We start from the raw sequence: 23,339 nt of genomic DNA, 5'->3' as shown, positions 1-23,339 counted from the left end.
CCTGGTTGAGAAGGAGGGTCTAGAATCTTCCCAGCCCAAAGCTAAGGATTTCTCGGGACCCTCTCTTTTTAATTTGGAAGTAACCGGAACCTCTAGTGCCTCAATGTTGGATGCAATGTTAATTCTGCAAAAGACCTTGCAAGGGTTACTCGATGTATCTGTAATTAATAAAGAAGTCTTAAAATCTCAAAGGGACCAGTTTAAGATCATGATTGGGGAATTGAAACACATTAAAGATCTTATGCCCTCCTTAGTTAGACCAGTCGGCGGGGACCTCGAAGAGGAGGTGAGGACCCGACAGGAAGGTGAGCCGACTGAGGCTCCATCGCAGAACGAAGAGCCCAGTGTCTTAATTTCACAGATCCCTATAATTATAAAAAAAACGGGGGGGAAAGGAGGAGTTTCAAGCAGTGCATCCCTCACCCAAGGAGGGGGAAGCATAAATCTAGAAAGGGTAAAACCTCACCACAGCAAGAGATAGGGAAGGAAGTAATTGAAGAAGTGCAAAAGAGTGTTAGAAAGAACGTGAGGCCAGCCCTAATAAAGAATAATGTCTTAAGAAAGAGAATAAAAACTTGAAGTCAGAAAGTGGTGAAGGGAGGGAAAAAGGTACAGGAATTTTAAGGAGGAGGGAAACTAGTTTAAAGAAAGCCGGGGGGATAAAGGAAAAAGGAAAATAAGAGGTTGCTAATAAAAGAAGGGGGCGGTGAGAATGCAAGAAGGCATTAGTAACAACAGAGCCTTTATGGAGGATGATATGGAATTAGATCTTCAAGGCAGAAGGGACTATGACCGTATGGGGGGCTCCCAAGAATTGGAGTTAAAAGGTAGATAGGACCTGTGGGTATGCTTGGAGGCGGTTGGTCAGGGTAAAGGAGGAAAAAGAGTGAGGAAACTTAATCCATTAAATCGTTCACAATTGCTTTTTTACCTATCTAAATGCGTAAGCCTATGGAATATTGGCACCGAGGATCTTAAAGAGGTAGGCTTTGTTGTAAATAGTAAGGGAATGGAAGTAACCAAGGTTCTACTGTATTCTGGGCTAGTTAAGACAGCAATAATAAAAGCAGAACACGAGTTATTTAAGAAGGGATTAGGCTAGTAAAAAGGGTAAACTGCAAGAATATAATAATAAGTATGAGAATCCATTCCTTATAAACCATGTAGGGATGGACCAAAGACAGGTTAAGATGATCGAGGCCTGCTGGGATAAAAAAGAGGACCTCGAAATCACAATAAGACTCAGGGAAATAGAGAGAGTTGATGAAGGTTTACTAGCCGGTAATAGATATAAAGCCCTAGCCTCTCCAGCTTATGAGGAAGACGGGTCCCTATGTGAGATAGACTAGGACTTTGGGTCGTCGCACCGCCTGGCCATACTATCCTGGAATGTTAATGGTTATAATAGCATAGCGAACCAGGAAAGTTTTAAAGAGGTTTGCAGGAGACCTGGCTGTGCGACGGAACCCTAGAAACCGAGGGGTTTTTCCACCACATGAAATCTGCGAGAAGAAACGCTTGGGTAGACCCTCAGGAGGACAATTGATGTTGGTCTCAAGTAAGATTGCTAGGAAGGTTGCAGATGCAGAGTGCAGTTATTGAATCCCAATTCTTGATATGAAGGTTTAATCATTTTAAATGTATACATCCAGAGGGGAGATGATCATGATTATAAGGCTGAAATGGAAAAACTAAAAGAGTATTGGTCATCCGTAGCCAACAAGCATCAGAATGATGTTTTGTTTGTGTTGGCGGATATCAACCACAAGTTAAACCCTTATAGGATCGACTCATGGTGCAAGGAACTGCTGGCCTCACACAAAATAAATGATGCCATGCTATGCTATGTCGGCAAAAGACTTGGTCCTCGGTCAACTGCTGGGTTCCATGGGTTTGGTCTGTGTGAATGGAAGAATGGTCACAGATAGACCAGCAAAGCATACTTTTAAGCAAGGCCACCAACCCTCCCCAATAGATTATGTGTTTTTATATGCCTGGAATTTTGACCTAGTCAAGCACTTTGAAGTGGTAAGTGCGGAAGGAAGGTTAGAGGAAAAATGTAGAGACACTGTGCTACAGGTTCAGGTAAATTACACAAGGCGCCTCACAACCCGTTTATCGGAGGAAAGTATCGAAAAATGATTAGGAGTCCAGTAGATGCTCCCGGTGGAGAACATACCGCCAATATATGACATCACCTGGTTTGAAAATTCTATTAGCAAATTAGTAGAATGTCAGAGTAAATATTAAAGATTGCAAACCAGGGTGTGGGAAGAAAGGCCGTCCACAAAGAAATGAGAAGGACTGATTTGACGAAGAATGTCGTAAAGCTAAAGTGAGCATTAGACAATGGGAAAGAAGACTCAGGGTTAAGTATAATGTTGAACTGTTCCTTAAACTTCAAAAGTAAATGAGAATTTACAAAACGTTAGTAAGGAAAAAAAAGATCTTATAAAGAGAGCTGCTGGGTTAAACTGCTAACTGTGATAGAATCCGGGGGGGGCGGAGCTTGACGGCAACTAAGATGGCCGGGTAAGCCTTGAGCTCCGCTCGGTGGTTCACAATTATCCTTCATAATCCTACACCAACTGACGGCACGACAGCTGGCAATCTACCCCTCACGCTGGTGAAGTGAAAAGGCGCCCGTGACGGCTCTCCCGGAGTCGCTGCATCCTGCGATCGCCCTGAAAGTGTGCGCGGCACGGACCAGCCGAGCTGGGCCGCAAGCCGCGGCCCAGCATACAACAAGAGGCCGACTGGCGTGCTGGTACGTGCGGCAGACTGGCCCCGCCCACCCGGGAGCGGAGCGGGTTGAGTAGCCGGTTACAGCAAGCGGGCTGGCGGCCGTGTGGGGGCCGAACCGGAGACTAGCCCTATCGTGGTGCGTCCCAGCATACTGGCTGGACTTCTGGGCGCTGCCCCATGGCGCTATAATCGCCCGTTTCCCTGGCAAGAGAGGAGCGCGGGGCGACGGCGGCCATTGTGAGGTGGAGCAGACATATGCGGGCCAGAACCGCGGTGAGAGGGGCCGCTTGACTATACTGGATGGGGCCTAGAGCTTGAGCCTAGAGGTCGATTTCAGTAAGGAGTACCCTGAGGAAAGACTGTGAGTATGGGTTCCCCAGCGGTAGTGGTGCTGCATTGTCCCTGCAGGTGACCCCAGGCGCATTCGTCGACCATTGGACGGCGGGAGATCATGTGGGCTGCAGGCTGCCTCATCTTATGCCCAATAGGCGCGAACAGTGCCATCTGCATCTGGAAGCTGGGACTGGACATTGGGCTGCGGGCTAGAGGCGAGGAGGCCGACATAGTGCATCTAACGCCAGTGCTGCGGTGACGCTGCTGGGCCAGCAGGTGGTGGGACCAAATTGTGGCGTTGCGGCGGAAGCCCTTGAGACTGTACGCTGCTCTGGGCACAGGGATCTATAAGGGAAGCGTCTGCGGCAGTTGCAGGAGGAGACGGGAGGAACAGCTTTGCGACCGGTGCGCCTGGCCGGACCCCGGCTGATGTGCCCCCCCTGCGCACCTTGGTGGGTTGCGACCACTGCTGTGTGTAGTTAGGAACGTCCATGTACGACCAAGAACCTGAGGGCGGGAATAGTGTGCTGTCACGATTGCCGGGTGTGGTGAGATCGTGGCTCTTGGTGGGGCTCTTGGTCGGACCCACGGTTACCTGCTACGAACTGTAACAGCTGGAAGGTGGCAGAACGCGGCGTGGCCTGCGCAAACTCCAGGGCCAAGAAAAGTGAACGGCCTGAGGACCCGAACGACCTACGCATTGGCGACCAGGAGAACTGCAGCGTCCGGACCAGTACTTGTAGTGGAGCCCGATTAGGAATTCCCCCCGAGATGGGTAAGGGTGATAAGACTCAGTCTAAGCTCTCCTTTGGTCAGCGGCGGACTAAGTCACAGGACGCTGCAGACGCAGAGGCGGAAGCCATGCATCCAGACGGTGAAGCTGCTGACACTACGGATATAAAGACGATCCTGCTAGCTATGGAGAAAGGCTTACAGACCAGTATGACTGCCTTAGGCTCCAAAATGGATGCCCTGACTTACAGGATGGATAGAATGGCGGAGAGGATAGATAAGCATGCAGAGCGGCTGGACATGTCTGAGAGGCGGCTCACGGAGGTGGAAGAGTCACAGATGGAACTTGGCACGGACCATAAGAAGGTGGAAAAAATGATGCAAGCGCTGCTGGACAAAACCGAAGACTTGGAGGCACGTTCACGTCGGAGTAACCTCAGGATAACGGGCCTTCCTTAGACAACGCAGACGGGCAATATGGAATGCTTTGTTGAGAAGCTGCTGGTCACTCTGCTGGGGGATGAATCTTTCTCCCAGGTATTCATCGTCAAGAGAGCGCACCGCTCGCTGGGCCCGCGTCCGCGCCTGGGTGCGCCGCCTCGTCCTGTAATCGCAAAACAGCTCAACTACAGGGACAGGGATACTGCGCTGCGACTAGCCCGAGAGAAGGAGTCGCTGCAATACGAGGGCTCAGAAATATCATTATACCCAGATTTCACCACCAGGGTGCAGGAGGCTCGTAAGCACTTTGCTCCTTATAAGAAACAACTCAGAGAACACGGGCTGGATTATGCAATGCTTTACCCAGCCAAACTGAGGGTTAACAGACAAGGCCACTCCCACTTATTTACGGACCCTCGGGCCCTGCAACAGGCCCTGAAAAACTGGGCGAAGGAGCGTTGCAGGGACGCCACGGAGCAGCGCACTGAGGCAGAAGCGGATAGCCATCTGGACGAGCAGGAGTAGTGGCCCTACTGAAGCTGGTCATGAGATGCGGTAAGGCGGAGGTGGGGTCTTCTCCTGAGACGGCTATGCTTTGTACCTGGTCCACGGACGGTGTCATATTTGCCGAACAGTTCCACTGGGGTGGGGGCTGTGCTCTGTGAGGGGACCCAAGATTCTGATCATACCCTACGAATTGCCTGTGCAAATAGTGTTTATGATTGTTACGATCGCTGTGAATCTATGAGGGGGCACCTTCACGGTGCCATCCCCCCCTAGATGGTGGGGACATGTTGATTTCTGCACTGTTTTTCATAGCTAATAATGTTTCGGGCCGCTCCAGGTTCCTCGCTTGCTGGTTGGTGTGATTATGGAGCCACGGAAGGAGCCATACGAGGCTGCTGCGATATTGTTTATTTAAGCATTGGTGAATGGTGGCATGGGCCCCGTGCACGATGCTCCCAAATGACTCTTTTGAGTCACCGAACCTAAGGGGAGGGATTGAGGGTGGGTGGGTTGGACTCGGGGTCGGCAAGGCCAGGTTGGGGGAGGTCTGCTGTGGGTGGGTCTGTTTGAGGACTGTTTTTTTATAGACGGTGGGTTGAGGAGTTTGTTGTGGTTTTATTGTTTATGCACATCGCCTGTTAAGCCATTGGGAGACTGCCTGATGTTCGTGCTGTACTTGTATGACTCTTATGACTTCCACGCCTACGCTGAATAACAGCGCTCCACAAGCTTTACTCCGAGCCCTCACGTGGAATGTGCGCGGCCTTAATGACCACCGCTAGCCCAGGAAAGTGATGAACTATTTACAGCGACAACGTGTAGACCTTGCTCTCCTACAGGAGACGCACCTACCCCTCACGAGTAGAATGCTGATTAGTAGTGGCTGGGCGGGTAACATAGATGCTGCGGGCTTTACATCCCACACCAGAGGAGTACTGACTTGGGTCAACCCTAGATCTAAGCTTACCCAGACACTTTTGACTGCTGACCCTAAGGGACGTTTTGTTGTGTCCCGTTGTGCGGGGATGGGGCTTGACCTGTTGAAAATTAACGTTTATGGCCCGAATTACGACTCCCCGGAGTTTTTTCACAAAGTGACAGCTGTAGCACGCACTTACCCTGCTGCGTGACTTTTGTGGGGGGGAGATCTGAATTTAGTACTAGACCCAGCGCTAGATAGGTCTGCAGGCCCAATGCGCAGGCCCTCGGCTGCGGCGCAGGCGATACAACAGGTGATCACTACACTTGACTTGGAAGATGTATGGAGATTTAGGCACCGTAATCAGGGGGGATACACCCATTATTCTGCTTTTTATAACATCATACCAGAATAGATTATTGGTTGGCCTCCTCCTCCATGATGGCCCAAATTAGTTCCTGCACAGTATTGCCTAGGACGTTGTCTGATCACTCCCCTCTGTTACTGGTGCTGGAATCCCCTAAGAAATCGATTCCTCCATTCACCTGGCGCTTTCCACCTTACTCGCTGCTAGACCCAGTGTTCAGGGGCGAACTGGCGGAGGAGATAGATGTCTTCTTCGAGGCAAATATAGGCTCTGTGGACAGTTTCCACACTGTATGGGAGGCCTTTAAGGTCTATATTCATGGAGTGGCAATGTCAAAGCACTCTAGCGTGCTTAAATCCATCCGACAGCGGCTAGCTGTACTGGGAAAATAGGTGGCGACCCTTGAGCAAAGACAGCAGGCCTCACCTTGTGACGCGGTGACCGAGGAAATCAAAACACTGATCTCCGAATATCACGAGGAAGCTGACAGAGAGGTGCAGCATATGGGGAAATATGCCACTGCGCGCACATATGGGGAGGGGGAACGACCAAGCTCTTTATTAGCCAGACTACTCAAGGGGAATAGGGGGAAGTCCCTAATTTCGGAACTGCGGGTCTCGGACGGACGTACGGTGACTGGAGAGCTAGACATTGCGGACGAATTTAGGAGGTACTACTCTGATCTTTACTCCACTAAAGGGGGGGACCTCACTGATGAGGCGACTGATTATCTGGATCACATCAATTTGCCGCCCCCTTTTGTACCGCAACTGACCAATACTCATCGTGAATTCCTAATGCTACCCACAGAACGGGCCGAAATAACGGAGGCCCTAGCGAGCATGCGCTCAGATAGCGCGCCGGGAGCCGATGGGCTGACTGTTGCCTTTTATAAAGCCTTTCAAGATAAATTACTTCCCCATTTAGCGAAGCTTTTTGATGATATTTGTGTGGACGGCGCCATGCCGCCTTCAATGAGAGAGGCTCTTATAGTTACCATACTTAAGCCAGGGAAGGATCCCAGTGAGTGCAGCTCATACAGACCTCTTTCATTGTTGAACGTGGATACCAAGATCTATGCTAAAGTGTTGGCGACTCGCCTCGCCCTCCTGGCCCATGAATTGGTTGCGCCGGAGCAGGCTGGTTTCATCCCCAGCAGAAACTTGACGTATAATATACGAACTGTATTGGGCACCATACAGCATGTTCGGCAGGACGCGAAGGCAGTTGCAGTCTTCCCGGACATGGAAAAGGCCTATGACTCCGTCGAGTGGATCACAGGCACAAATATGGTGACAATCACATAGAGATGCTGCAACATGCACCTCCAGACAACAAATGGCATCAGATTTCACGCGAAACATACAGACCAGGTCAGCCTTGGAGTGGAACAGCCACAACCATCACACGCCTTTTGGCCATTCATGACCCTGGTGTTGCGGCGGTTTGGTGTGGGCGAGCCGTTTCTCCAAATGATAGGGTCACTGTAACATAAGCCGACAGCGCGACTTCGTCTGGGAGATCTGGTCACTGACCCTATCCAGATTGGCAGAGGAACGAGACAGGGATGCCCCCTCTCTCCGCTGCTATATGCCTTGGTGGCTGAGCCACTGGCCTGCGCTTTGCGGGAATACCATGGGCACGAGGGAGTCAGCTTTCCGTCTTACAAAGTTGTTGTCTCGACATATGCTGATGACACTTTACTGTATGTCCGCGACCCGGAGCACAACCTGTCCTCCATGCTTATAGAGGTTGTTCACTTCGGGGCTCTCTCTGGTTTGAGGGTCAATTGGTCGAAATCGGCCGCCTTCCCACTCACCCCAGTAACAGGACAATTTGACATGGAATTCCCTCTGCAGTGGTCCAGTGACCCAGTTAGGTATCTGGGGGTCGGGATCCACACGGATCCTGAGACATTACTCCGAGAAAATTACGGGGTAGACTGTAGTAGGCTGGAAGATGACGTCGACGCTTGGTGCAGACTTCCCCTTTCACTCATGGGGCACATTGCCATCATGAAAATGGTAGTTCTCCCAAGATTCCTCTTTCTATTTAGCGCTATTCCGATGGTGCTGTCGAAAGCTTTCCTTCAGACTCTAACACAGCTAATGGTTAAGCTTGCCTGGGCGGGCAAACAGTCCAGAGTACGGTGGTCTCTTTTGACACTTCCATACACCATGGGTGGCCTGGCGGCCCCGGATCTTGAACTGTACTACAGAGTGGCACAGGCAGCCCACCCCCACACTTGGCTACATGGGGATGAGCAAATTCCCCATGTTCGGATGGAACGGCTTTTTGCAGACCCACTGCCCCTGCCGGCCACGATATGCCGGCCGATGGACCGCAGGACTGGCCTATTGGACTCTATTACAGCAACGAACCATGCTTGGCACTCTCTCCTGCAGGCGCAGGGGGGAGCTCTCATATATTCGCCCTCCATGCCAATAGAATGGACCCTCTGGCTTTCGCCGCTTACAGAGCGTGGCATAATCCAAGCGATACACAGCCTGGCCATCTCCACCATGGGAGCCTTGTTCATGGATGGCACGGTTAAGAGGTGGGACCAGGTGGAGGCAGACTTAGCCCATAGCTAACTGTTGCTGAAGTTCCAGTATCACAGGGTCCGCAGCGCTTTTCTGGAATTGTTGGGGCCTGATTTGGCGGAGCCGCCGGAGGTTCCGGAACTTACGTATGTAATTAAGGCAGAGTCACCTCGCAAGCTCGTGACAGTGCTATATAAGACTGCAATTACACATAGGGAGCACCAGTACATGAAAGCCAGGGCCGCATGGCAACAGGACTTGCAGACCACTGTCGACAACGACATGTGGAGATACTGCTGCACGAGCACGAAGAGGATATCGCTAAATGGTAGGCACAGATTGATTCATTTAAAATTTCTCCAGAGGGTTTATTATACCCCAGAGCGATTGCATAGATATGGCCTCCGGCACTCGGCGGAATGTGAACTTTGCCGCGTGCAGGTCGCGGATTTTTTGCATCTGGCGTGGACTTGCCTGGGGGTCAGTAAATATTGGAATGGCATCTACGCGAAGCTGAACGAGATTCTTGGAACAGACTTGACCCCTGATCCGGCGTTGGCACTAATGGGATACTCCAAGCTTCTGCCGGTGGCCGTTAGGCGCCTTGCGGTACATAGGAATGCTGATTGCCAGGCGCGTGCTGGCGTTATGCTGGATGAGAGGGCCTCTGCCCACGGTGAAAAGATGGGCGCATGACATGCTGTATTGCTGCACCCAATCGGAGCATTACAGTGAGCTATTGCCACCAACCAGTCGTCCGAAGAACTTCTCGGGTCTATACCAGACGCGCCTAAAGGCCGGGGAGCTAGACGTAGCAGAGGAAGAGGAGACAGTGGAGGAGGGGGGAGCACTTGGAGGAGTGCAAACTGCTGAAGCGGAATAGTTCCTGACTCGACGGAACAGTCCTAGATGTTGGCTCAGGGAGACGGGAGTTTGTGAGGCTGGTGGATAGGAATGGGGTTGCCCTTGTTTAGCACCTTAGAGCAATACCCGGTTGTTAGGGGGCGAGGGGTTGGATCAGGACCTCCCCACAGCATGCAGCTTGGCGTAGGATGGAGAGCTTTGACCATTATGGTACTTACGGGGCAGCAGAGTAGTCTAGATTTAGATGTAGGCAGTGGCGGACATTTTGGAACTGAGTAGGGATAGATGTGCATGGTGGGGGGGGGGGGGTGTTTCTTTTGAGTTCTTGGTTGTGTTCTGACCTTCTTGGGAACATGGATGGCTGACGCTGCAGATTAGGGTATGGGGACTACGTATACTACTGGGTACAGTAGGGTTTTCCTAGGGATGTGAGATGACTTTCTCCTTCAGATGATCCCCCCTTTTGTTTTTGTTTCACACTCTTGAATTACTTCGCCGCCGGACCTCCGGGTTGTCGGCTGAATGGCTGTGTTGCACGGGATATGTTTTGTTATTTCTCCTTGACATTTCGAGCGTCCGGCCTCCGGGTTGTAAGCCAGGTGTTGTGTACGACACGTGCTATAATCAATAAAGGTCTATAACATTTTTTTAAAAACTGTGATAGAATCCAAATATATCAAATCCTTCTGGAAATCGGTTCAAGAAAGCTGAGGTAAATCTCTGGGCTCGATGTCCTGTGTGGTACCAGAAGCAGATTGGGTCTCATACCAGGGTGAAATTTATGGAAATCTGACCTGGGCCATCCACCTCGAAGCATTAAAAGTACGCACATCAGCTTCGTTCAGTGGCCTAAAGAAATTCAATGGAGTCTATGGGGAAAAGTCGGACAGACCAGTTTTAAAAGCTTATGTAGCCATGGTCCCTCCTCAATTTCTTTATGGGGCTAAACTATTATATTTGAGTGGTAGATGTGGCTGGGATGTTGAGGAAGTAAAAACCCTGAAAAACCTATTTTCGCTGCCTAAGACCTCAATGGTGCAGTGAGGCTCGAACCAGACATTACTTCATGGAGCATAACAGCCTGTACGGCCCTAGTAAGATTTTGGCAGCATCAGGGATCAGAAGATGACAATAAAGTTTCCCAATGGTGCACAAACGAGATCTTGAAGAGTGATTTATTATGATCCAAAGGGGTTAGAGACTGCATTATTTCAGCAGGTAGATTGTTGAGACTCAAAATTAGCCCCTTGACATTACAAATTGAAGTTGAGAGGAGGGAACTTAGGTGCCTGGGAAAAATATTATCTCGTGCCCAGGACTAGGAGTACCTCATGGGGAAAAAATCGGTATGCTTTATGGCCTTGTCGTGGCAAAAGGTAGCCTTGTCGACGCCTGAGAAGAGAAGTATTAAGGCTGAGAATCGGTGTCAACCCTTGGTATCAGAATAATGAGACAAAAAGAGTAATGATTGGTAGTAATGGGAAGTGCAAATGTATCCTGGGGACAACATGCGATATTTTACATATTTTATTGGATTGTTAAATGGTATTAGAGTTACGGAAGGAGATTTTATGTCCAATTTTTTAAAAGTATAGTATAACTAATAGGACACAGGCAGCCGAACTTTTAACTGAAATGAAGAATTTCTATAAGTCTGTGCCCTGGGGAGGTTTATCCAAAGAGCAAAAGAAAACTTGAAATGTGTCTAGTATCAATATGCCATCCTGTTTGCACATTTTGAGATTAGATATATGATTCAAAGGAAGGTTTAAGGATGTTAATCCAGAATTGTAAACTGATGTATTAATTGCCTGTGCCTGGTGGGAGTTTTTATAAAATCTAAAGAAACCCAACCAGAGTTAGTAATGAAATGCTTGACTCATGCTATGTAAAGTGAATTACTAGGTCTGAAACATGGTACAGTATTTTAAATCATGAATTTTAAGATGATGAGTCTAAGTAAAAAATTTATGATTGTAGAAATTGTATTTATGCTGATTTTTTATGTTTAAGGACTGTGGAGTCCTAATAAACTTTGTCTTGAACTGAACTGAACCTTAGTAAGTGCCTGTAGGAGATCTCCACTTGTCTGGTTCTGAGTGTCATCTGAGGAGATTTTAAATGCATTTGCAGGAATTGCAGGGAAGGTCATACTCCTACTTATGTTTCCAGCAACTAAGTCTAACTTTGACCACCCCAGAAGGTTTGACCAGGCCTGTTCTAAGTGTCTTCCACTCACGAAAGTGGCTCTTAAACAGTCTCCTAGAGACGAGGAGCTTATTGTTAAATGTCAGAAAGAATAAAAGATGGCTCTATAAAAATTGCAAACACATGTTATGTAAGGATGCTTGGGAGGACTTCGCCCAGGCGTGAAAATTGAAAGATAGCATTATTTTTGGGCGGGTGATTAACAAGCCTTGTTTTACTGAGCTATCAGGTCCTGCTTTGTGTCATTATATTTCGGAACAGCAGTGGGTGGCCCACTTTAAGGGTGTATATAATGTAGGCCTCCAAGATGGTATGGCGGACCAAACATGCTTCCCATTGGGGAGAGCTAACCTGGTCTTTACCCTGGATGAAGTCTCCAAACATATCTTGCCCCTATCTTGCAATAAAGCCCCAGGCCCTGGTGGTATACCCCTGATCTATTTCGTGTTAATAATAATATCTGGGTGCCTGTCTTAACCTTGGTTTTAAATGCTGCGATAAGGGAGGTGGTCCCACTTTTGTGGTCTTCTGCCATTATAGTTCTGATTTTCAAAAAGGGGGGCAAGGATAATCCACAGTGTTACCGTCCAATACCTCTCATATATGCTGTTGTTAACGTGCTTAGGAGGATTTTTATTAAATAGGCTCTTGTCAAATACACTGTTGCTCAGTCTGTTTCAAATGCAAGTACCTTTAGAGAACGTGGTTACAGAGAGGACACATTAAGTAGAGCAATGATAGGGTGAAGAATGTAAAACGAGAAGATGTATTATTTAAGGTACCCAGGAAACCTAACGCTACAAAGATCTATAACGAAACCCACAGATTTAGAACCACATACAGTAGGTAGCCTAAATCTGTCAGGCATATTTTGGAAAAAATATTAGCCAGTACTGAGAAGCGACCCTAATATAGGAAAAGGCCTTAATAACAAAGCCTACCTTAACTTTTAGGAATCCCACTTCCATGAGAGATAGTTTAGTTCATCACGATTTGAAAAAAAATAGGAAGCTCGCAACTGGTTCAAGGAGAAACGGGATTTATTTAATTGTATGTATATAGTTCAAAGCATGCAAGTATGTTAAGAGCCTCTCAATGCTAGAACATCCAATATAGGATACTAAGAAACCACTGAAGAAACAGTAAATCAGTAATGATGATCATGTGGTATACATGCTGACCTGCCCCCGCTAAAAATGTGTAGATTGGCAGTACCAAACTACCTGTACATAATAGAACACTGTAGCACCTCAGAGCCATAGAACATAAGCACAATATGTATCCAGTGGCAATATTTCTGGCATTTACATGAGGGCAAAAACATTCAAATGGAATATAGTGTTGTTGATAGTATTCCAAACCTTATATGCAGGAGGAGATAAAGAGAAAGCTTTGAGGAGATTGGACAGTAGGTACATTTTACAGCTTGACACCAATGGATTAAACAGATGAAGAAATGTTTGTTCATTTGTTGTTTTTTTCGAGAAAGTAAGTCAAAATTCCTACCGTCAAACAAATTGTAAATAAGTTGTATTACGAGCAAAAAGTGGGTGTTCATGTTTTCACATGAATTGCAGATGAGATTCATGAAGTACAATAGTTGGTGAAGCACCAGTTCATTGAACAAACCAGAACATTGAGATTGAGCGACAATATTATGTGGACATGTGATCTTATTAATTGATTGGGCATCATTTTGCTATTAGTGAGGCATAGCATTAAAAGAGTTGCCTTGGTAATGAACGATGTACTTCGAGCAACTTTTTAACATACTTAAATTGTTAATTGAGCTTAATTTTAATTTTTTTGTATGGATTGGGGGTTTAGCATAATACGACTAAAATGAGTTAACTAAATCTCTAATGAATTATGGTATTATTAAACTGAAACGTGTACAGTATTTTGTATATATGTATTTATTTATGTTGGTATCACGTTGTGTTATAAAAGTAAGATTCACTATGGCGCTTATTATCGTGACCATGGCTACCAACAAAATAAGCACTCTATACGTCTGGGAGGGTGCTAGCGCCTTTCTTCATAATAGTGGAGGGGATTAAGTGTGGCTAGCACCGAGGCAGATGTACCTCAGAGTGGCTGAACGCTGCCTCTGGTCAGGCGCTTGGGTGCATATATGTATATATATATTTTTTTAAATATTTTTTTCACAGGGGCTTTAAGTCAGCCTTCTTCATCTATTAGCCTGCTGAAGTGTCATTCAAATTTTGCTTCTGTCTACCACAGCATACAGCATGGGGAACAGGGTCAGCCCACTTCAGCCTTTGGCTTACCTGTCTGTAAATGACGGCATACTTCTCTTGCAGAGTATACACATGCACAATTAGTAGTCCTCTTCAGTGCTATGGACTATTTATTTATTTATAGCGCGCTACATTCATCCCTTGAGATATCACGGCGCTAAGGACTGTGGTGGTGTGTAGGGTCTGCGAGATTAGTGGATCAGAAGTCTGTCTTTGGGGAATAGGTGTGTTTTAAGTTTTCTCCTGAAGATGTGATATTCTTTAGTCAGCCTGAGATCGACTGGAAGCTCGTTCCAGTGCCGTGCTGCGAGATATGAAAAGGTGCGGCCTCCCGTTCTGGACTATTTTATCCTTTTTGTTTTGGCGAGTGCATGGTGTTGTGATCTTAGTGATCTGGAGGGAGAGTAGAAGCATATTTTATTCTGGAGGATCTTTGGGCCTCTGTCATGGAGTGTTTTATGAGCTGTATTTGTCTTTGTTGCACACTAGTTTGGCAGCAGCATTTTGCACTACCTGCAGACGTTTGAAGAGGTATGTATTTTTTTTGTATGTATTTTAATGCTTGTTAAGCGCAGCTGTCACCCAGCGGGTATCCTGGCGCTGAGATCAGTTCCACCATCAATTCTACAAATTAATCTGCTCTAGGGAAAAGAAAAGTTTTAAGGTCCTTTTTAAATAAAATCAAATTTGGACTGCTCCTCAGTTTTAGAGGTAGAGTGTTCCACATTGTGGCGGCCGAAAAACTAAAGGCGCGGCCACCCATTCTCACTCTGTTTATTCTAGGGACATTCACTAGGAAAGCTGAGGCGGATCTCAGAGGTCTGGCAGCCTGATACCACGAAAAAAGATTTTGCAATGGTATTGGTCCTTGACTATGCAGTGCCCCAAAAACCAGGCACATAGCTTTGTAGGAGATCCTCTGCTGGACCGGCAGCCAGTGCAAAGATGCCAGAGCTCCCGCAGAAGACGCCGAACGAGGTAGGGATAGGGCTAGTTTAGCCGCCATATTTTGAACCCTCTGTAATTTGTGGATCAAGACTTTTGGGGCTCCTAGAAGTAGTGCGTTACAGTAGTCTAACCTACTGAGGATGGTACTACGCACTACTTCTACTCTGGCATCCCGCGGGAGAAGCGGCAGTATCCTCCGTAAAGCACGGAGCAGGCCCATACATGTCCCAACAGTCCTGTTCACCGAGGCATCCAATTGTAGGTTCGACTCGAACATAACTCCCAGATTGCGGGCCGAGTCTGCTGCCTCCACCGAGCCTGGAATTGAGCTAGGCCAAAAATCTTCCGGCAATGGGCGAGGTAGTCGGTCAGAAGAGCAGTGCAATATCTCCGTTTTTGTGCCATTGAATTGAAGTGAATTGGCTTGCAACCACTTTGCTGTGGCCGACATACACTGATGGAAGGTGTCCCTCGACACTGCCTCTGAACCCTCAAAAGAAAAAATCAATTGGGTATCATCGGCGTAGTTGATGACTTGAATGCCGGAAGATCTTATAAGTTGTATCAGGGGGCGGAGGTACAGATTAAAAAGAATTGGACTTATCGCCGAACCCTGGGGGACACCCTGGTTCACCTGACGTGTAGCAGAGCGGAACGGTGGTAATGTTACTGCCTGTTGTCTGTTATCCAGATATGATGATAACCAAGCTAGTGCTGAGCCCGTTATTCCCGCATTACCGAGACGGTCCAGAAGGACCTCATGGTTTACCGTGTCGAACGCGGCCGACATGTCAAGCAGTACTAAAAATGCTGACTTGTCCCTGTCGACACGCGTTCGCAGATCATTCAACACGGTAACCAGAGCAGTCTCAGTACCATGGCCCGGTCTGAAGCCAAACTGAGCTACATCCAGACTGGAGTTGGATTCCAGGAAATTGGCCAAGGCTCTCGTAACCCACTTCTCTAAGATCTTTATCGCGAATGGTAACAGCGAAATAGGCCTATAATTGGCTGGGCAGAGGGGGTCCAAGGTAGCCTTTTTTAGCAAAGGTGTTACAATAGCCAATTTCCAGCAGTCTGGTACAGATGCAGTAGCTAACGATTGGCAACAGATGGAGTGGAGCGGGGGGAACAGCTCGTCCTGGAAGGCCTTCCAGATCTTATGTGGCATGGGATCAAGAGGAGAGCCAGATGATACACAGTTAGCCAGAGCACAAAACTCCTCCAACGAGGGTATTGGAAAGCTCGGCAGCTGACAGGCAAGCTCCTTGTTCATATTTGACTCCAAAGCCAGGTGACCTGGGAACACAGAGGGATAAGAACCAGATGACATCGGTTGCGTAGAGCCCTCAAGGCCCTTCAGAATGTTCCTAATTTTGTCATCAAAAGCTGTGGCTAAAGAGTCACAAAGCTCCTGTGACACCGGAGGAGATGGTGTGGCACATGTAGGATTGGCTAAGCTCTTTACCAATTTGAACAGGGTCTGAGATTTGTTCGATGCCTTTGCCAATGTCTCTTCCAAGAATTTGGCTTTGGCATTCCTTAGCTGGAGCTTATATTCTAGTAAGATACCTTTGTAGGCGGCCCTGTCTTGCTCTAAATACCCTTTCCTCCATGTGCGTTCTGCTTGTTTGCAGCGCAGCTTTGCCTGGCCGAGTTCCTCGGTGAACCAACCATTGGTCCCTCTGGGTCTATCCTTCAGTTTCCGTAGGGGTGCTACCTCGTCCAAGGTTGTTAAAATTTGCTGGCAGAGGGCATCATAGCTTTCCCCTACACTGTTCTTTAACTCAAATGTTCGGGCCAGGAACAAAGGTTGCTTAATCTCCTTTAGCAGGCGAGTCCATGATCGATTGAATGTAGTATTCCCCGAACTAACTGGTTTAGATAGGGCCGGCTGAGCTATAGTAAAAAGGATCAGTGAGTGGTCGGTCCAACATTGAGTTAGAATGTCCTTCACTGAGATTAGTTCATTATCCGCAAACACCAAGTCCAGTGTATGCCCCTTCGTGTGAGTGGGGGAGAGGACAAGTTGTTCAAGTTGAATGTTCCCACATGCTTGACAGAGTTCTCGAAAGGCAAGATCATGGGGTCCAGAGGGCCACAAATTAAAGTCGCCCAAGACAAGGAACTTGGAGTGGGAATTTGAAAGATCATATATCAAATCGACCAGTGATTGGAGGGCCGCTGTCGTTGACGAGGGTGGTCTATAACACGATAGTCCAGCCATCCACGTACCACCTAGGGTCCCGATAGAAAAACCCATGAGCTCAAAGCCCAGAATTTCCTTTAGCACAAGCGGTTGGAGGGAGATTGAGTCTCTAAAAATACAACCGATTCCTCCTCCTCTACCAGAGGCACGAGGAACGTGCCTCACGAGATATCCAGGTGGGCACGCCCACCCGAGCTCTACCTCGCAGTCGGATGTGATCCAAGTCTCGGTCACAAACAGAATATCCAGATGGGAGGATTCAATTACCAGGGCAATTTCCGCATAATGCTTAACTAGGGAGCGTACATTCAGAAGTCCACAGGAAAAAACCTGAGGTTGTGCTCCTCCCCTGCTCTCGGGAGAAACTACCGGCGGGTCCATCGGAAAGCTCGGAGTGCCAGAGGCAGCCCTATGCTCTGCACCGGACGCGTCCGAGACGCGAACGGGCGCAAACGGGCTTACCTCTGGCGCACCTCCGGCGCGTCTACGGCGCGCCCGCTGCGCGCATCCGCTGCGCGTCTGATTACACATACCTATTTATGGTATTGCGCCGCCCGGGCTTCCGGCTACTAGAGCCTCTAGCCCCACTCAATATGGCGCCTGAAGTGTCCCAAAGGTTAGCCCCACCAAGATGGCGAACGGAAAACACCACCGGAACCCTGGAGCCCTGTCTAAAGACCCCGCAAAATGCGGGTGGGGGGGCCGATTATGGTGCAAGAATGTCCTGCTCTTTCCCCGCGTTGTTGGCCAGGTAAGTTAGTGCACAGCAGTAGCGCGATAATACACACAAAAGCGGCGCAGTTTAAAAAGCAAAAGTTTGATAAAATAGGGAATACTAAATTTAAAAATAGCAGCAGTAAATTGGTAGTGCGCGCGATGAGGAAAGATCAGGTAGTCTGGCATGCCTACAAAAAGAGCATTCCCATAGTCCAGTCTACTGGCCAGCAGGGTCTGTGTGGCTGTCTTCCTATCGGCCAAGGGGATCCATGGAAATAACCTTTTTAGAAGTTTCAGGGTGGCAAAGCTTTTTCCACATAATGGAAATGGACCTGCATGGATAGTTTGTCGTCGATTGTTACACCCAATTTTTGGCACATTGCTTGGGTGCTGGGGCGTCTCCAAGTGAGGAAGGCCACCAGGATGAGTCCCAGATATGTCTGGCTTCTCCGAGGAGCAGTATCTCAGATTTATCTGCATTTAACTTTAGGCAGTGGTCTGACATCCAGTTAGCCATTTCGGTGAGGCAGCTGTTAAGTTTCATTTTGGTGTCGTCAGGCGCCTCTCCAATAGCAATTGTTAGTTGCGTGTCATCCGTGTAGGAGCACACACCAAAACCCCACTTTGTCCCAATTCGTGCCAGCGGTGAGACTGGCATTGTACAGCGTGGGGCTGAGGGATGCCCCCTGCTGGACACCGCAGTTCAGATTTTTTAGTTTGGATTAGAAGGCACATAGTTGTACAGTTTAAGTTCTATTGCTCAGGATCGAGCCGAGCCATTGGAGGGCCTTTCCGTGTATTCCTTTCTCATGTAGGTTCTCTAGTAGGAGATGATGGGAGACCGTGTCAAATGCTGCCAACAGGATCAGGGCCACAGCCTTGCCCTGGTCCAGTAATGTTCTTATGTTGTCCGTGACTGACAGAAGAGTGGCTTCTATGCTGTTGGTGGCCCTGAATCCTGTTAGTGAAGGGTCCAAAAGGTTGTTGTATTCTAGGTAGTTGGACAACTGTCTGTTGACCAACTTCTCCAGTACTTTGGAGAGGTACTGGAGTTGAGAAATAGGTCTGCAGTTGACCGGGTTAGTAGCATCTGCGCCAGCCTTTTTTAATAGTGGGGTTACTATGGCTTGTTTCCATGTCTCTGGAAAGTTTGCTGTTTCTAGGGAATTATTGAATAAATGTGTGATAAATGGGGTGAAGGTGGGTGTGATCTACCTGAAGATAAAATGTGGGCAGGGATCAAGGGTTGATCCTGATTTGACTTCTTTCATAGTCCTGGCAACCTCTACTTCGGTGATCGGGGCAAAACTGTCTAGTTTCACGTGGTTGTTGGAATGGGGGTCTGTTTTTTCCAATTAGAAGGAGGCACTAGGGTGTTTATGTTAAATGTTGAGTAGATTTTATCTATTTTGTCTGTGAAAAAGTTACTAATCATTTCACATTTCTCTGCTGAAGGGTGTAGCGTTTGGGACATGCAGGTTGGTTTGCAAATTTCTCTTATAATTTTATATAACTCTTTTGCTGAGTTGCCATTTTCGTTTATTCTTTGTGCAAAGTATGTTTTTATTGCTTTTTTTATGGCATGATTGTAAATATTGAGATTGGTTGTGAAGGATAATTTATCGGTATCTAATCTGGACATTCTCCAGTTGTGTTCCTGGTGCAATGTGTGCTTTTAACTTAAAGCAACACAGCAGGGGAAAAGCAATGCAGGAGGAGGGATAGGGATAGGAAGCAACACAGAGGGAGGGTGGGTAGAAGAAGCAATGAATGAGAGAAAGGAGGGGTTGATGGAGCAAGAATTCGCACGTAGCGCGACTTGCTTGTACTCATGAACCTCGAATAACAATAATAGATTAATCCAATATGTTTGTCTTACTAATTTTCCCCGATATTCTGACATTTGTGTGTCCTAGCGATGCTTGCTTACGTGTTTACTAAAACATAATAACGCTTGTCAATAAAATGGCCGCTGCTTAGCAGGGTTTCTTCTGCGCATGCGTTGGTCACACTCACGTGACGTGACGTACTCGCAGTTCTGGTGGGAAATGTTTGCTCATGCGCAATACAGCTAAAATGGCCGCTTTGTTTCTCATATGCTCCGTGCTTGCAAAGCTGCTTTCGCGAAGTTGTTTGTTCCGCACTCACCCTAATGCTATAGTTATTATAAAGTAAGGGGTATAGAGTAGCTATTCATGGTATACAGTGTATTCATTTTTTTCTGTATTTCTAAATTGTTTTCGCTTACTTTTCATGTATCGTATTATTTGGGGCCCGAGGAACACTCGTGATTCCATATTGAACAGCCTTTCTGCGCATGACCGTCTTCTGCCAGTGATATTGAAACGGTGCCAATCCGAAATCCCAGCCAAGATGTGCCTGGGAAGATGCACCTTCGCCTAGCAGAAGAAGCTGAACTGTTCTCAATGTATCATAATTCATAGATGCTCTATTGTAATATAGAAACTTAGGTCATGGGAACCCCAAATTCAATAGGCGGTCCCAGAGTATGCAAATGTGGTATTGTAGAAGTTTGTCCTGGTTGGTGTGTTAACCTATCCTACTTGAGGACCAATCGAAATTGGGGATTCGGACACTTGCAACATTTGGGGGGTGGTACACTGACCCGAAAACAGTATAACTAGCCTAGGTTTAGCTAGAGAAATTGTCCGACTTGTCCGAATAGCTGACCTGTCACTGACCCAACGCACTCAATAGGTGACTGATACAGACTGCTGCGGAGCACTCTGTCCGTAATTTCCAGAGACCCAAGCGGGGTTTTGGAAACCTTAAGTGCTGGCGGAGCACTTTTGCTGGGGAAGTCGATAACCCAATCGGGGTTCTGACTGATAGCTGCAGAGAGGGTGGAGCGCAGGCGTTGCTTCCGAACTGCGGGTGCTGGTCTTACCTTGGTGGTCCTGTCCTGATCCTAATCTGGTTTTCCTGTCCTGTCCTGGGGTGTCCATTCTGCACCTGCTGGCCTACTGGCGACTGTCCTTCCTTGGGGTTCCTCCTGTCCTTAACTGACCCATGGCCAGGGTTGGTCTTCACACCGTTCTAGGTAAATATAATTCTGAGGGAACCTGTCCATTTGCATTCTCCATTTCTTGCTTTTTGAATAAATCGTATTTGCATATTGTTCTTTTTCTTACCCTCCCGATTACTGACAAATGTTAAAGTCTTATATTGTAGTTGTTATGTTATGTTCCAATTTTTCCCCATCCTATAAGCACTATTCTAAGTACTACTCAAACAATATATAGATGTTCTTTTTCTTTACCCATCGTTTACTCGATTCAAGCAATTGCACTGTTTTATTAGTATGGTCTATTCTTACTTTACCTATAGTTCCTCTTCATGGGGAAATAGTTCACTGTGAAATTCTAGTATGTTCCTTATTTTTCCCGTCCTTTAGACAGCATACTGAGTCTAAACCCTGAACTCTATATTAGCATGTTCCCTGTTCTTACCTTCCTTTAGACTTATAAATGGTTGGTCTCACTTACTTCCTTTATGGATACGTGCTCTTTGTAATCTTGGTTATTGATTGTTTACTTATTATAAATCTTATGCTTTCGGAATCTGATGAAGTTTAGATAAAGGTTTTTAAACTTCCCGTGTCTCTGGTTATTTTCATGAGTGCAAAGATATAAAAGTATTTTGGTGTCTGCCTTTCTTTTCAGCTAGCTCCCTGATCCATTGAGAACATAGGTACCCGTAACGGTGGATTGGTAAGTCGGGTACAGTAGGAATAAATAGGAAGGAACAAGGGATACTGGTAGTAGAGTGTAAGGTTACCTGATCAATAAATATGGTAAATTGAAATATATGGGCCCGATACCTATATGGTAAAAGTGTTGGTTAGGTGACCTGCGCGCTCTATCAGTATTTTTCTGGTAGCAGAGCTATGGTTAGGGACTAGTTAATGTTAGGTAGGACTAGTTAAGATAGGTTATTTGCTGCTAAATGTGAACATTTATATAGCTGCTAAAGGTATCGATCGATCAAATGTTTATTGCTTTGAAAAATTATGAAATGTTTTAAATTGTTTTTCTTGCTGTTATATTGATAAATGTACTAATATCACTCGTTAGTAAATTGTTATATGTTTGTCTGGAATCCCTGGGGAATTGAATAGCGAGTGGTGAGGAGAATCCACTTCGCTCTGAGGTCAGTGGCTCGAGGAAAATTAGTGCATGGTTAGGCAGAACTGGAAGCGCTAATTAGGGTTTCTGTATGAATAGTTGAATAAATGATAGCAACGAGTTCACTAATGAAACTTCAGTTGTGATATAACCTAGTAAGGGTCACACGAGAAAGGAGTAGTAGGTTAATCGGAGCTTGGGTGATAGCAAAAGGGTTCGCTAGTGAAACTTTAGACTTAGTATATATCCCGGATAGAGTGGATGAGTCAAAGAAGTAGCAGGTTCTCTAAATGCTTGAGTGAAGGGTAGGCAGAAGAGATCTATCCGTAGTGTATGAAAAGTAGATAGAAGAAGTTTACTTGCAGTGAAACAAATCTTTCCTTTCTAGACACTCGAGTACAGTGGCGAAGGTGTTATGTTGTAAATTAACTAAAGCACTTGCACTTTAAGAGGGAAAGAAAGTTTCCGTTACCTTGTAAAGGAGGGAGTCAGTTGCGAAGCTGCTCTGACGTCACTCTGTGCCGCGCTGGGATTGGTAGAGACAGCGGGTGTGTAGCGGAGCTGGTATTGTAAAGGAGGGGTGAGCGCCGAAGCGTGAGAACTTGTCTCGAGAAAAGGCCGCGCACCCATTGGTCAGAGAATTTTTGCAACCACCACGTTGATTGGTTGCTGAGGAAAAAAAAATAACTGACGCAATTGGATTGGAAGTGACTTGTAAACAGAGTTGCTTGCGGGAAAGTATATGTGGCATATAACTAACCCGGAGACTAGACCTGATCCAAAATATTTAGGGTTTGGAAAAGAAAAGTGGAAAGGTCGTAGATACGACATTCTGTACGGAAACAAGAGGAAGATGACCTTAGTAAACAAGGTGAGGAATTATTTCAAAAAGGATAAGCCGATCAAAACTAGAGAAGGTGTTGTCATTCCACCACCTAACACTCCCGCATCATTCATGATGTTTGATAAAGGGTACCACTCGTGTGTATGGTTGGAGAATTGGGTGGAATACACTAAAAATGACGGAATTTTGGCTTTTTCGTTAGAAGATACGTTTAATGGCAGGATTCTGTTCAATTTGAGAACCAGAATGAACGATTTACATCCCAGACCCAGATTGACACAGTACGAAGCCCTAGAGGAATGGGAGATAGAGGCTTTTGAGAGGGACAAACCCCGAATGGATAAAGGGTTAACCAAATAGTATCCTAAAGTGAAACCCGAAACTCGAGAGAAAAGAATGAAAGAGTGGAGGCAGAATATGATAGTAGAAGGATTGTACCCTATGATGGCCCTAGGAGACCCGGTGGGAGGGAAAAAGACAGAAAAAAACAAACATTGGGTAACCAGTGGAGATTCGGATGATGATTATTCGGAGGATTTGTTCATGAAGAATCCAC

At 46.8% G+C, this 23,339-nt stretch overlaps 1 protein-coding gene across 1 annotated transcript in view; it reads right to left on the bottom strand.

Moving 5' to 3' along the window:
* LOC144752812 (uncharacterized) overlaps positions 1 to 23,339 on the bottom strand; it is a 762,950-nt gene that overhangs the window by 194,963 nt on the left and 544,648 nt on the right. The gene's annotated exons all lie outside the window — the stretch shown is intronic.

The sequence above is a fragment of the Lissotriton helveticus genome, chromosome 5_1 (genome assembly GCF_964261635.1).
Source record: "Lissotriton helveticus chromosome 5_1, aLisHel1.1, whole genome shotgun sequence".
Lineage (NCBI taxonomy): Eukaryota > Metazoa > Chordata > Amphibia > Caudata > Salamandridae > Lissotriton > Lissotriton helveticus.
Note: the sequence above shows the minus strand (reverse complement) of the source record. Positions and strands in the feature narration are given on the sequence as shown.